This window comes from Lycorma delicatula, chromosome 5, assembly GCF_047948215.1.
Source record: "Lycorma delicatula isolate Av1 chromosome 5, ASM4794821v1, whole genome shotgun sequence".
In the NCBI taxonomy this organism is placed as follows: domain Eukaryota; kingdom Metazoa; phylum Arthropoda; class Insecta; order Hemiptera; family Fulgoridae; genus Lycorma; species Lycorma delicatula.
The window spans coordinates 166762580-166777249 of NC_134459.1; positions in this window are offsets into that span (position 1 = coordinate 166762580).

Below are 14670 nucleotides of genomic sequence, written 5' to 3' on the forward strand. Positions count from 1 at the left end.
ATAGGATAAAATAGTAAATCCTCTTAAAGCATATATATAATAAAATCTATAAGCGCGAGCGACTGAAAGCTATGATCTTCCGTTCTAGTCAAGCCAGAGATAACATTATTTATCGGTTCAGCAATTAACTCTATACTGTTATCACATCCTGTTTTTTTTTTTAATTATCGATCACGCGCATTCTGTAAACACTCACACATACACCGTTTCTAAGAATTGATACAAGGTTTCCTCTCCCACAGTTACTTTCCTTTACATCACTCAGAGGCTACTAGTCATGTCATTTATGCTTCAGCTGTCAAAGTATACGCAGTTTCTTGCGTATACCGAAAAGGTTAACTAATATATTTATTTTAAAATAATACATTGTTAATATTGTGTTTTTATCTTCAAATAGTTGTTAAATATTTTCTAAATGTGACTGATTGCAGCTGGAAATTATTAAACAACATCATCTTAAAAAGGTGAGTGTTTTTGTCTTTAATAAGGTATGTAGAAAGCCTTAACGGGGTTCTCATCTAACTTGTAGTTCAAACGCTATTTAAAACCTTCCTTAGATAAGCTAGTGTTTAATAAATTTAAGAGTATGGATGACGAATAACAGTACAACCTTTTAAACGATAAATACCAAAAATAGTAGAATAATAAATTTAAAAAATTAAAAGAGACCTATTAATAATGAATGTTCTTTTTATTGTAATATCACACAGATATAATTAAAATTAAATTTTGATATATATGTGAAAGATTAATCCTATAACTATTTAATTCATCAAAATCTAACGTGTAATATGTAGATATTTCATGAACTGATTTACAACCCCAAAATGCCACACCCATATCGTTTATATCGTATCGGTTATAATTCAATACATCATCCAAACCTAAAGTATTCTATATATCGTCATAACGTATTTATTCGATGTTAATTTATACGTGTAATTTGCCACACTCATTTACGCGCACATTGTATCACACCTAATTTCGGTTTTCTCGTGTCATACTAAGTTTGAGCACCGGGAGGCGATGTCTGCGTGTGAGTTTTCGTGTGTGCGTTGACAGCAGACGATCGATCACGCATCGGTTAACCGATTATTTTTTTCCTTATAAACAAGAAAAAAAAATTAATAATAATTCCAAGAACAGACGCTATAAAAAAATTCACTCTAACACAAATAATTTTAAACACTGTCAACACCATTAGTAATTTAATTTGACCGTGAACGGAACCGTCATCAAATTATATTACACGCCTTGGAACTTTCATCCAGTAATGTTAATGATTATTATACAATATTACGCGTAATTGGATGAAGGTTTCAAATGTTTTTTGTTTGTTTTGTCAAGCAGTAGTAGAACATGGAAACACCTTCATGATGCTTCTATACAAAACCATGATGTCATGAGTAATGAACAACAAACGCAGATGAAAGATACTGATAAACTTGCATAAGAAAACATCTATCTGAGGAAGGAATTGACTATAGAACTACTTATATATGCAAAACTCGGAAAACACGCGCGTATTCCGTAAACACTCACACACATATACAGTTTCTAAGAATTGATACAACGTTTCCCCTTCCACAGTTACTTTCCCTTACATTATTCAAAGGCTATTAGTCATGTCATTTATGCTCCAGCTTCAAAACTGTACGCAGTTCCTTGCGGCTACCGACAACGGTTAACTAATAAGTTTATTTTAAAACAATTCTTTGTTATTAATATTCTGCTTGTACCTTCAAATAGTTGTTAAAAAATGTAGTTTATCAAATATTGTTAAAAGTATTTGATTGCAACAGGATTTTATTAAACATCATCATCTTAATAAGGTAAATGTTTTAATAATTTATGTATTGAAAAAAAACATAAATGTAGAAAAAACATAAAGCGTTAAAGGTGAAAAATAATATAATTAATAAATAAATAAGGAAAATAAATATAATTACGTTGCGTGTGCAAAAGTAAAACAAACCAATGCTTCGCTCAAATTATAAACGAAGCATGATTTAGAAATGTAAAATTGTTTTGTAATATATACAAACTTCGTTACAGACTACCCCGCCGCTTCAGGTGTACCACAAAATAAGTAAACGTACATAAAAGCTATGTAAAGGAATAAGATTCGAACTTAAAACGAATGTGAAACGAAAATAAAAGATCGTGAAACGAATATAAACCAATCTGATACACACATAAACTTACATGGACCATACCTGAACCGACACGAAAGAAACATAAAAGTTCATGAAAGGATCATAAAATAACGAACATAAATTCAACATAAAAGAACATAAACCAAACATAAAAACATCGTAATCCAATACAAACGAACATGTAACAACGTAAACTACCATTAAACAATAATGAAAACAAATGAAACAATCATAAACATTAAATATCATAACAACACAAATGTTAAAACATCTGAATCAGTATATACAAATATGATACGAAAATACAAGATCATGAAACGAACATAAACCAATGTGATACACACAAAAACGTACATGAACCCATACCTGAACTGACACGAAGCGAACATCAAAGTTCATGAAAGGATCATAAACTAACATAATAACATGGATACCACATAAGCGAACATGAAACAAACGTGTAAAGATTGTAAACCTTTGTAAACGAACATGAAACAACGTAAACGACAATTAAACATTCATAAAAAACCAATTATAATTCGAACATTAAAAATCATAACAACGCAAACCTAAAATCATTATAAACAAATATGAAACAATCATAAAAACAATTAACAATTTGAACCATTTCTTCATTCCTACATTCGTGTTCGTGGGAATAAGTCGCACTAGTGTTTATCTTGGATAATGACTAAAACACTAAAACTTGGATAAAATACTCACCTTTTAAGATGATGTTTAATAATATCCAGCTGCAATCAGTCACATGTAGAAAATATTTAACTACACTTTTTACCAACTATTTGAAGATACAAGCACAATATTAACAGTGTATTCTTTTAAAATAAATATATTAGTTAACCTTTGTCGGTTTATCGGAGGGGAAACGTTGTATTAATTCTTAGAAACGGTATATGTGTGTGAGTGTTTACGGAATGCGCGTGATCGATGATTCGAAAAAAAAATACAGGATGTGATAACAGTATAATTGCCGAACCGATAAATAATGTTATCACTTGCTTACCTACTGGAGAACGGAAGATCGTAGCTTTAAGTCGCTCGCTGTTATAGATTTTATTAAATATATGTTTTAAGAGAATTTACTATTTTACCAGTATTCAACACGAGCCTTCCGGATGAAAAATCGGGAGGCTACTGCTAGCGCCACGGAGGCCGTTAACATCGCACGGAGCTCTCAGTTGCTGTTATAACTTTGCACGGGCCTCCCAGTAAGTCGCTGTTATAACCTCGCTCCGGGGCATTTAATAACTTGTTGTGGCCCTCTGCCTTGTTCCAATTGCAGAAGCGTGGTTGCACGCAGGAAGAAATTAGGACTCTCTCGAGTTATTTCAGCGACAGAACTGTCGTCCTTCGTGACGGCAGTTCGCAAGTAGGAAAGACCCTGTCTAAAGGATGTCCGCAGGGCAGTGTATTAAGTCCACTCGTCTGGACCATCGAGTTTGACTCTCATGCGGTTGCGCTTGCCTGGTGGCTGTCGCGTCGTGGCTTATGCCGACGATGGGCTGCTGCTGGTTGAGGGTAATTCGCGTGCTGAGATCGAGCTTAAAGCGGCACAGGCATGTAGGGTTTTGCGGTTGTGGAGTCTTCAGCATTAGATGGTTTTCAGTGCGGAGAAAACCACTATGATGTTTTTGAAGGGCCGTTTAGCTGCAACTCGCCATTCGCGGTTTGTAATGGACGGTCGTTCTATTAGGTGTGTCACTCTTCAGAAATATGTGGGTGTTATCCTTGATGAGAGGCTTCTCTTCAAGGAGCACCTTCAGTATGTGGCGAAGAAGGCAATTGATGGCAACACCAAAGCTATAGGGACATTATTTTACGAGCCCAGCGTCTTCTTCTGTTAGCGGTTGTCGGTGGTTACAGGACTGTCTCGCGAGAGGCAATGACTGTGATCGCAGGCATCAAACCTGCGGATATTTCGGCTACGGAACCTAGCCAGAGGTATGTTGCTAGGAAGGCTGGCCTTCTTACTACTGGGCGTATGCGTGAGATCGAAGACCAAGGTTTTGACTCTTGGCAAGATAGGTGGAACACTTCTTTGACAGGTCGTTATACGCATGGTATATTCCCCGATGTTAGAGAGTTGCGAGCGATTAGCTGGATATCCCCCAATCGGCATACCACTCAGTTCCTTTCAGGACATGGTGCATTTAGGGACAAATTGGCTAAGTTTAGGTTGGTTGATTCCGGCTTCTGTCCGGACTGTAGGGTCGATGACACTGTGGACCATGTCCTCTAGATATGTCCCCAGTACGAAGCTGAACGTACCAGAGTTACTAGGGAACTCGAGAGAGTAAACTCTGTTTTGGATCTACGAGTCAACTGGAGGACTCGTAGAGAGTGGAAAATAGTTGCTGGCTTCCTTCGCTTCCTCGCCCTGAGCAGGACCGCCGAGGGAATCTAGTAGGTGATAGGAACCTGGGTGGCTAGGGACCGCCTGGGCAGTTGACTGGTAGGTAGGCGCTTAGGCAGCGTGCCTCGGTTAGATGTATTGGTGGTATGCATTGAATCAGGCTGTCGGCGGAGTTGCGGCCGTTGTCGGCGGGCGGGATTATTCTTGCCCGGAGGGTGCAGTCGCGCTCCGACGAGGGCATTTTGAGCTAAAGTCACTGTCGGCGGGGCTTCTCTGGGTGCTGTTTAGGTGGTACGTAGGGGAGTCTTGGCGGCAGTTGCGGAAGATGGTGAATGTCACGCGGGACTCCGCGATGGCGCTGTACGGGAGTAGGCGTTAATTCTCCTCTCCTGGGCAGACCGGAACGGAGTCAGATAGAAGCTCATTAGAGTATCAAGCGGGGTTCTTAAGGGAACTAGGTCTAAATTTCGATATACAAACTTTAGTGGGAAGTTTGTTGTTGAGGTTGTTAGTGCGGATCTGAGACATTCAGATAGTGGCTCTTTATAGTAGGATCTAGGCGCGGGGTCTTCTTTCCGCGGTTAGGTTTCTAGCTTAGTTCTTGAGGGCGACGTGGTAGCTGCAGGTGTCTGTTGTCTTCATTCTGATGGCACAAACATGTAAATCTATCTCGGGGTGAATTTTTACCGATGTAGATGTCCCTTGAGGCATCTGCATCGGTGGCATCTCTGCGGGGCCTGAACTGTAAGCTGTGGTGCGCATCAGTTTGAGGGCGAGAAGAAGTCCTCCGTTAAATCCACTGCTGGCTAGGAACGGAGGGGGTGGTGTAGCGACCGGACACGCTACGAGGTGGGGGGATCTTCTCCCCTCGGGGGGGGGGGGGAATCGAGATGTTATAACCTCGCACTAGGTGCCCACCTTGCCTCATCTAGCCTCGCACAAGGGGTTCACCCATGCCACATCTTACCCGGCAGCATCGAATGACCTTGAAATTGTGCTTAACTTACCATTTTTCCTCTACTAACTCTGTATGTCCTTTTTAAATGACGCGCTCAAATATACTCGTCAAAAAATATAACGGTAGTCAAGTCCATCTGTTTTTTAGATATAGTGTATCCCCAATTGTTTATGTATTTTGTATAGAAATTTTTATTTCCTTGTGGGAAAAAAGAAATTATTGCGATCGCGAAAAATTGGGTTATCTGATTTCAACGGAAATATCCATATTGATCATTCCTGAATCCATTTAGACTACTTTCGGCTTGACTTCTGTATGTACGTACCTTTGTACTTCGCATGGCCGAAAAACGATTTACCATAAGATTTGAAATTTTGAATTTAGAACTGTTATAACTTCTAGCTGTGCACCTCTAGTTTTGATTGCAATCGACTGGACCAAAAGTGTCCGAAAAAGCACTTTTTCTTAACTGCAGTAATAAACCCTCATTCAAAGATTTCCAACGATGTATAATATGTGGTACTTATCTTCATTGGATCCAGTTACAGCCAAATGAAATTTTAATTAATGAAATTTTTTGATCTTACAATGGGAAGATCCAAATATTTCACATCGATTCAAATCAGACTTCATCTCCTTTCTTTTTTTTAATTTAAATATATTGATTTATTCGTAATAGTAACCTCTGATTGTAAAAAAATTAACGGTAAATAATAATAACAATAAAAAAATGAAAAAATATCAGTAATTATAAATAATATAAAATTGTATGTCTTTTCATTTTAAAAAGAAGTGTATATGTAATTAATAATAATACACCGGTGCTCTTTGATGGTTTGGTTTTAGTTTTCACACATCTCAGGAATGGACGACCTGAGTCGTATTGCAGTACAGACTGCAATTCATTTTCATTTGTACATATCATCCTCTGAATTACCTTACGGTGTTTCCGAAGGCTTAACAGAGAAGAATTGAAATTATAAATATCGAGAGAATAAAAAACCCAACACAGGATAAAATTGGTTTATATTCAGAATGTTTTAATTTCCATACTAATTTGCTAATTAATTATTGATCGATTTCATTATCGGCAATAATTGTATTGTATTTTTTTCTCAACAAGTTATTAGTTATGAAATAGATAGACAACCAGCTTGCTCGCCTAATGAATAAAATATTTATAAAAAATGAATGTATGCAAATGTATTTTACTATTAACTCATTTTATAATTATAAGTAAAATGACAACTTTGTTTCATAATCAACTATTTATCCTGAAAAAAGTTTTACCATAATTTTCAAAAAAATTATTTTATGAACTTTTAGTGTTACATTTAAAAAAAAAATGGTTTTGCAAATTAAACTTCAACTGAATTTCGGTAATTTAACTACCTTTTATTTGCGTACATCCCCCCTAATACAGAATGTTTCACAAAGAGTCTTTCCAGGACTTTCATAACTTATTCTGCTCGTGAAAAAATGGGATGTTCATGTAAACATATATTTTTTAATTTTCGTTTGCGAGTTACGGCTTGTCAAAGATTTCGCTCGGATTTAAGATACCCGAGTGAAATATTATACTGAAATTTTTAGAAAGTTAATTAAGGAGCAATATTAAAAATATTCTACAGTTTATCTGAAAAATATAATAAAACTCACTCCAGAACCGCATCTGCAATAGTAGTTAACAAATCTCACGTAAAAACCAATAAATTGGGATAAAAAACCCTGATTAGTATATTTGATGTACAATAAGATTGGTAAATGTATAATAAACACGTAAAACTTAAAAAATTTATTTTTGTACAAAACCCTGTGAGCTAAGTTGATTAAAAGAAAAAAAGGTTAGAAAGATTCGAATTTTATTTAGAAAGAGTACATTACTATTGTCAGAAAAGTACTTATTTAATCTCACTAAAGACGATATTCGTTTTTGATGTGAAGGATTGGTAAAAAAAAATTTACTGTTAAAAATTAATGTCACAACATTATAATAAAAACTAAAATATTACACAATTGTAAAATAAAAGTGACTTGATAATAATTTTTTATTACTGAAAAACATAAAATATATTATTTTAAAAGTTATTATTTCACAGTCGGTAATTAAATTGAAGCAGTTGATCAGCAACACGCAATACGGTATTAGTGTCTATTCTATTCTGTAAGCAACATTAAATATATCGGGTACTGTGAATTTTACTTTGAATGTGACCGGCTTGCCATTGAAGTAACGCTGTTACTTGTACCAATGCGTACATTTCTTCCATTAATGCGTTAAAAGGCCTCAATATAAATTTAGAAAATTTTCTTCTTTTGCATTTCAGTTTAGAAAAACTTCCCTCAAATGTTCGAAAGCGTTTCGAAAACCGAATCACCTCGTCAAGTGTACCCACATATGAAGAATTTATTGAATTCCTCACGGTTGAAGAAAAAATTTCTGAAAGTCTTGATGCTGATGCCACCTTTTCTGAGAAATTTCCTTTGAGGTCACCCAAAAATCCTACGTACCTTAATAATTCTTACTCTCAAAAATCAAAACTTTCCAAACCGATAAAATCCTTTTTTGCTCAAAATCAAATTCCTTCAGACAGATGTCTCGTAAGTGCGGATTCTCATCGAATTTATGGTTGTAAACAATTTCAAACTTTGTCTCATGAACAAAAAATCGCCTGGTTGCGAGAAAAGAATCGTTGCTTCCGCTGTTTAGGCGCTCATTCGCGGAAAACTTGTACGTCACAATTTAACTGCAGAAACTGTAATAATTCTTCGCATCATGCCTTATTGTGTAAAAAGGGTAACATCGCTTTCTTCGGAACTTCTAATGATAGCGCTTTGAAACGTTTTACATCGTCAGGCCATCCTACCATTTCCTCATCCCCTACCTTTTCACCACATTCCACTCATATCAGCTCTACTCCAAAATCACCGCAGTCTGATCCTACCACAACGTGTTTTTCTAGTCATTCTGCTTGTGAACAGTCTTCTACTGTGCTCCTTGGTACTCCATTGTCTCCTTAGAAGACTCCTTCGGAATTTTTCGATTCGCCTGAATTATCTACTTCATTTTTAACACCTTGTTTTCTCAAGAAAACTCTGTTTGCAACACTCTTCGTAAATTTTGGGAAACCGAGGAAGTTGCGTATACACAGCCTCCCAATCCTGATGATCAACAATGTGAGAATTTATTTCACACTACAACCACCCGAACTCCTGAAGGACGATATGTTGTCGCTCTACCATTTGCTTCAGATGCTACGGTTGTGGCTAACAACCGTAACAGATCATACAGATCCTACCTGGCCTTGAAACATAGAATTTCCAAAAACTTAGAAGTGTCAGAAAAATATCTCGAATTCGTGCAAGATTACCTCAGGTCTGCGCACATGTCTCCATCAAAGAGTAGTTCGGAATATATTATTCCGCATCACTGCGTATTCAAAAAAACCGATCCTGGCGGAAAAATTCGTGTCGTTTTTAACGCCAGCGCACCGGTTTCAACTGGTTTGACTTCAAATGATCGGCTCCTCTCCGGACCGAAATTACAAGCGACATTACATTAATCATTACTTCATTTCATTTTCATAAGATTGTCATTACTGCTGACTGCTGCTGAATGTACCGAAAAATTCTTGTCCGACCTGAGGACAGAAAGTTCCAACATATTTTTTGACGTCCTCATTCGAATTAAACACCGTAACCTACGGTTTGAAACCTTCAGCGTATCTTGCCCAACGTGTACTACATCAACTTGTCACCGATGAGGGTTCCAAATTTCCTCTAGCTGCTCACGCTTTATCGAATCACACTTGTGTTGATGACTTGGTTACCGGCTCTGCTGATATTGACACTGCAAAACAACTTATTGACGAACTCATAAAATTCCAATCAGCCATCACTCTTAGAAAATTTTCCTTTGGGCTTTCTTTGAAATGACTCCACTCTATCACTCACTCTCTCTCACTCTCTCTCACTCTCTCTCGCTCTCTATCTCACTCACTCACACTCTCTCTCACTCACACACTCTCTCTCTCGCTCTCTTTCTCTATCTCTCTCTCTCTCTCACTCACACACTCTCTCTCGCTCTCTCTCTCACTCACTCACACACTCTCACTCACTCTCTCTCACTCTCTCTCGCTCTCTCTCTCACTCACTCACACTCTCTCTCTCGCTCTCTCTCTATCTCTCTCTCTCTCACTCACACACTCTCTCTCGCTCTCTCTCTCACTCACTCACACACTCTCACTCACTCCCTCTCGCTCTCGCTCACTCTCTCTCGCTCTCTCTCTCGCTCACTCTCTCTCTCTCTCGCTCACTCTCTCTCTCGCTCTCTCTCTCGCTCTCAAGCTCTCTCGCTCACTCGCTCTCTCTCTCTCGCACTCTCTCTCTCGCGCTCTCTCTCTTTCGCTCTCTCTCTCTCTCGCTCTCTCTTGCTCTCTCTCTCTCTCTCTCTGCTGTTTCTTTTACACACTTGGAATTTACTCATTCATTGGATCCCAGCCATGCATAGGTTTTCGTATCAAATTTCCTTCCTGTGATTCACCCCCTGTTCTTCTCTACTTGATGTTGCTCGCTCGCCCCTCCCCTCAAAAGTATGTTTTAGCGAATGCGTAAAGCAGTTTTAATTCAGTTTTATTTCTGTGTAATGAATATTTCAATTATAAATAAGTGATTTTTCGTACACTGAAATTTATGCTTTCCATTCAACGTACATATATATATGCTCAGCTGATTTTTTCATTTATGCCTTCAGTATTGATTATTTATTAAGATTTAACTCTGTATTACTTAATGTGTTTATATCTTGAGTAGTAATAATAAGAACTTTTAATTATGAGAAAGAATAAAAAAAAAACATTTTGAGATTGTTGTATTGTTTTCTTTTCTTTCTTCTTTCATAATTACACATGTTCATCTCTTATTATTTTAATTTTTTGTATTTGACACAATGTAAAAAACACTCCTGATACATTACTTTCTCAAGTTGTTAAGCTGTTTTGTTAATGTTTCAAATTAACTCTGAAAATTATCTTTTATGTTATAATGCTTAAGAATCATTCTTGTTTGAACTCTGCAAATATTCTTTTACCTTTAATACGTATGAATATCTGTTGTATGCCAAAAATCTTTTTAATATTATGTTTGTGATTTTTCTTCCTTGTAATTTGGAATGTTCCATTAAACTCAAAGGAATTTATATAGACATATAAAAATCCAAGATTTTGAGATTATATTTTGTGCACGTGAATATCAAGATATCAATGTTTTTCATTCTACAGTAATCGTCTGTTAAACTCTCTGTTATGATAATCCAGATTACATCCTGCGTAAGTGAATATCAAGATATTAATGTTTTTCATTGAACAGTAATCCTCTACTAAATAATAATGTAATCCTCTGTTAAATAATAAGATAATATTATTATTATTATACTCTGTATTGTTATTATATACTTTATGTAAAAGGAATATTAAAGGTAACAAGTTTACCAATATTTTACTTTTGTTGTATATCAATATCGCACAAAATCTCCTTGTGCGATTTTGTCTTAACAAAACAATATGTAATAATGTATTTGTACATTTTTCTGTTTTTATGAATATGGTTATATAATTCTGATTTCATTTCAATTCGAGCTAAGTGTAATTTTATTTTTGTAACTTTCCCAACAACTGCAGATACGGTTCTGGCACCAATTTTGATTGATATTTCAAGTTAAAAACCATAACAAACTACCAATTTTGCTCCTTAACTTCCTAAAAATTTCAGTACAAACTCATAATAGCGGAGCAGCTTAATTCCGACCGAAATCCTTGACTACCTTAACTCGCAAACAAGTACTTTGCAAGTAGAATAGGTAATGTAGGTCCAAGGAGAATGTTGTGATACTTTCTGTATTAAAAGAAGTAGATTTTAAAGGAGTTTTAAAGAAATAAAAAGGAGTTTAGGAGTTTAAATTAAAGGAGTTTATAATGGAGATAAACTCGTAGATTTTTAATATAAAAAATTTTTTAATTAAATTTATAGTATAGTAAATGATGAACTTACTTAATTTAAGAGAAATTGTTTCAATGGTTGCTGCTTTTATCACAGAATTTTCAAATTGTTATAAGAATAAAAAAAATTAAATTTTTAAAATAACACTACAAAAATGAAAATTTTCAGCTGTTCTTTTAATACTGAATTTATTAGAAAATAAAGTAATTTTAATTCATTGTAGGATAATAAAAAATGATCATCTGTAATAATTATTAAATATAATTTGTTAAATAAGATAAATCAATTTTGATTTAAATTATAATATTTCAGTTATATTTAAATTTATTAGCGGACTTTTTATTTTCAAATTTTCTTTTCATAGCTATTCCTTTGGATTTACCAGGAGTTTATAATTTTAAATCCTCTAAGAAGCGCTGTTTTAAGACGCTATTGTAATTAGCAACCAACGTTTTTATTAAAATTTAAACGGTTGTAGAAATTTTTATCGTCAAACATATTTATTGTAGATGATCCTGAAAAAAAAACATATCCTCACACACAGATGCTCATTACGTTTTCTGGATTATTATATATTACTTTAAATGGAGTATGGTTTTTAATATTTTCAAAATTCAAACAGGGTATTATTTGTTAGTAGTTTGAAGGCTAACTTTTCGCATGCACATCTACCGATAACGGTTATTTGATTATAGTTTCATTATGTAATTCCGAGTGGCGAACCGATTCAGTGATGTTTTTCTATGAAGTTATTTTCTATAGAAGTCTTATTGAAATTGAAGACAAGGTCAGACCTTTTGAAAAATATTTGTGATTTCCGTCTACTGATACCAAATCGTGATGAATAAGTTAATTAAAATCCTTGTGATACAATATTGCAAAATTCTTTTCACTTCGATTAACTTCAAGAGTACATAAATATTAATCTCTCTTAATAAACAGATCAGCGCCAAGCATATGATTTCATCATTCATAATATCTATTGCGACAGAAAAATGTATTTTTTTTTAGATGGAAAGGGAGGCGCTTGAAAAAACATTTTGATTAATTCACTTTTCGCATTTGTTCGATTGACAGATAGTTTGGGTTTGGGTGTAGCACCGTGTATTATATGGATAAGTCAGTTCATTCTGTGCGTAATTTTGAAGCGATTGACCGTAATCTGAGATTTAAGTCATGTGATAAGTTGATGGAAGGCGTAACTTGAGTCTTTTCTGTAAATTTTTGACAAAATTTGCCAGTGTGGGCCAAGCTGCGACGGGGACACTAGTAAGTTTATATAATGAGCCGGACATTGTGGTCACTCAAGGTTAGCTGGATTCTGCCAGGTAATTTAAGTTAAGGGTTAATCAGTTATGTTGATTATTTATTTAATTGTATGTTATCTGGTTGAATTGTTATATTTTATTTTTATACATATGAATATAATGTAAAAACAAAGTTTTTTTTCAGTATTTCTCAAAGGAATTGAAACTCAATTTTCATAAACATCTGTTTGAAATAAAAAGTTATATTATTACAGGTAAAGTTTAAGCTAATTACAGGCCTACCTGTAGACAAATTTTATTATTTGTTGTTACCTAATGTAACAACTGCTAAGATAAAAAACATTCTGAATAAATTTAATTACCAAAAAACAGGTAAAAAATAGTTTTTATTTTATGTACGTGAAAATTTCAGCCTAAAATAGACATTTGAAATTGTAATGCATATTTGAAACAGCAAGTAGAGAAGAAGAAATAATAGGTCAAATTTTTCTGAAATATGGAACAAATTGCTTTTTCGTTCTTGTTTATAAAAATCGTCCAATAATTTTGATGTAAGTAAAATATATTAATTTTTCGCGTTGTTACGAATCCGAATAACGTTCCCACAGGAACCAAACCTGTGAACCAAATTAATTTATTTTATTCTAAAATTATATGTATTTTTTTATGTAAATTTTATAACTCGAATCATTTAAGATGGTCGTAATCGATTGCGGTGGGATTGTTTGTAATACATTTTCCATACCCTAACTAAGGTATGAAGATAAGAATCGAATTCTGGAAACGTTCTGTGGAAACACACAGCCATCAACACCACCTGTAAATAATAGTAACCAATTTTCTTTTTTATTAATTTATGTTTAAAATGTTTTCTTGTATAACTGGATTTTAAGTAATATTGATTTTAATGTTAAACAATCGTATATTAAATAAAATCGAATCATTAATACCATAGTAGTTACTGAGATCTTCAGCATAAAAATCAAGTTTATCCGTTAAGACAATAAATAAATGTTAATTTAAAAATTTATAATAAAAACGAACTATCAACAGAATTAATTTTATTTTATTCCAGAAATATTAACTTTATCGTAAGTTATTATTTATAATTAAACACTAAAAATTAATTACAAAAATGTTCTTACTTTATGGAATTACGAAGACAATACAGTTACTGCAGGATGGTTTCTTTAAGAATTTGTGTTCCACCGCTGACAGGATTTTCGATACTTCCGATTTTGTTGATCTGATGATAAATAGCGAAGGATACAGTTGTGGAAGCTGATCACTTTTGATATGGTGAGATCGTCGACTGCAAGCCAGACTTCTTACATGACTACTGAGCGGTGCTGCGTTAACATACAGTATTATATAGGTTACCCACGTTCCGGAAACTGTTTGGTCACTCGTTATGGTACTATTGTTTTCGAATTAGGCAAATATGATAATTTAAAGAATCGGATTTGATTACAGTAGAATTTTTTAAAGTGTACCATCGATTACTGTTATAACATTTTCATTGAAATCAGTATCGCTGTACTATAATGTAATGTGTGACACTTTCATTGTTTTGGTACACTTTTTGTGATATAAAGCGCCAAGGTCATTTATAAGATGCATTTTTAAAGTATTTTAAATATTTAATTATAGAACGAGTTTAATGAAATGTGTATTTAACGATTCTCTTTAATCGCAAAAGAAAAGTCTGTATAAATTTTAAATAAGGCAGAATACAAAACTATTGGACACCATTTCCTAATAGAAAACAAACAAAATAGGTAGTTTGATTCTCATCAACTTCAAATCGTATTTAAAAAGATAAAAGTAAATATTAAATATATGAAATTTATTAAAAACAATTATGAAACTAAAAAAAAAAAACAATTGATAGTTTTAAATAAATAGATTACAATACTC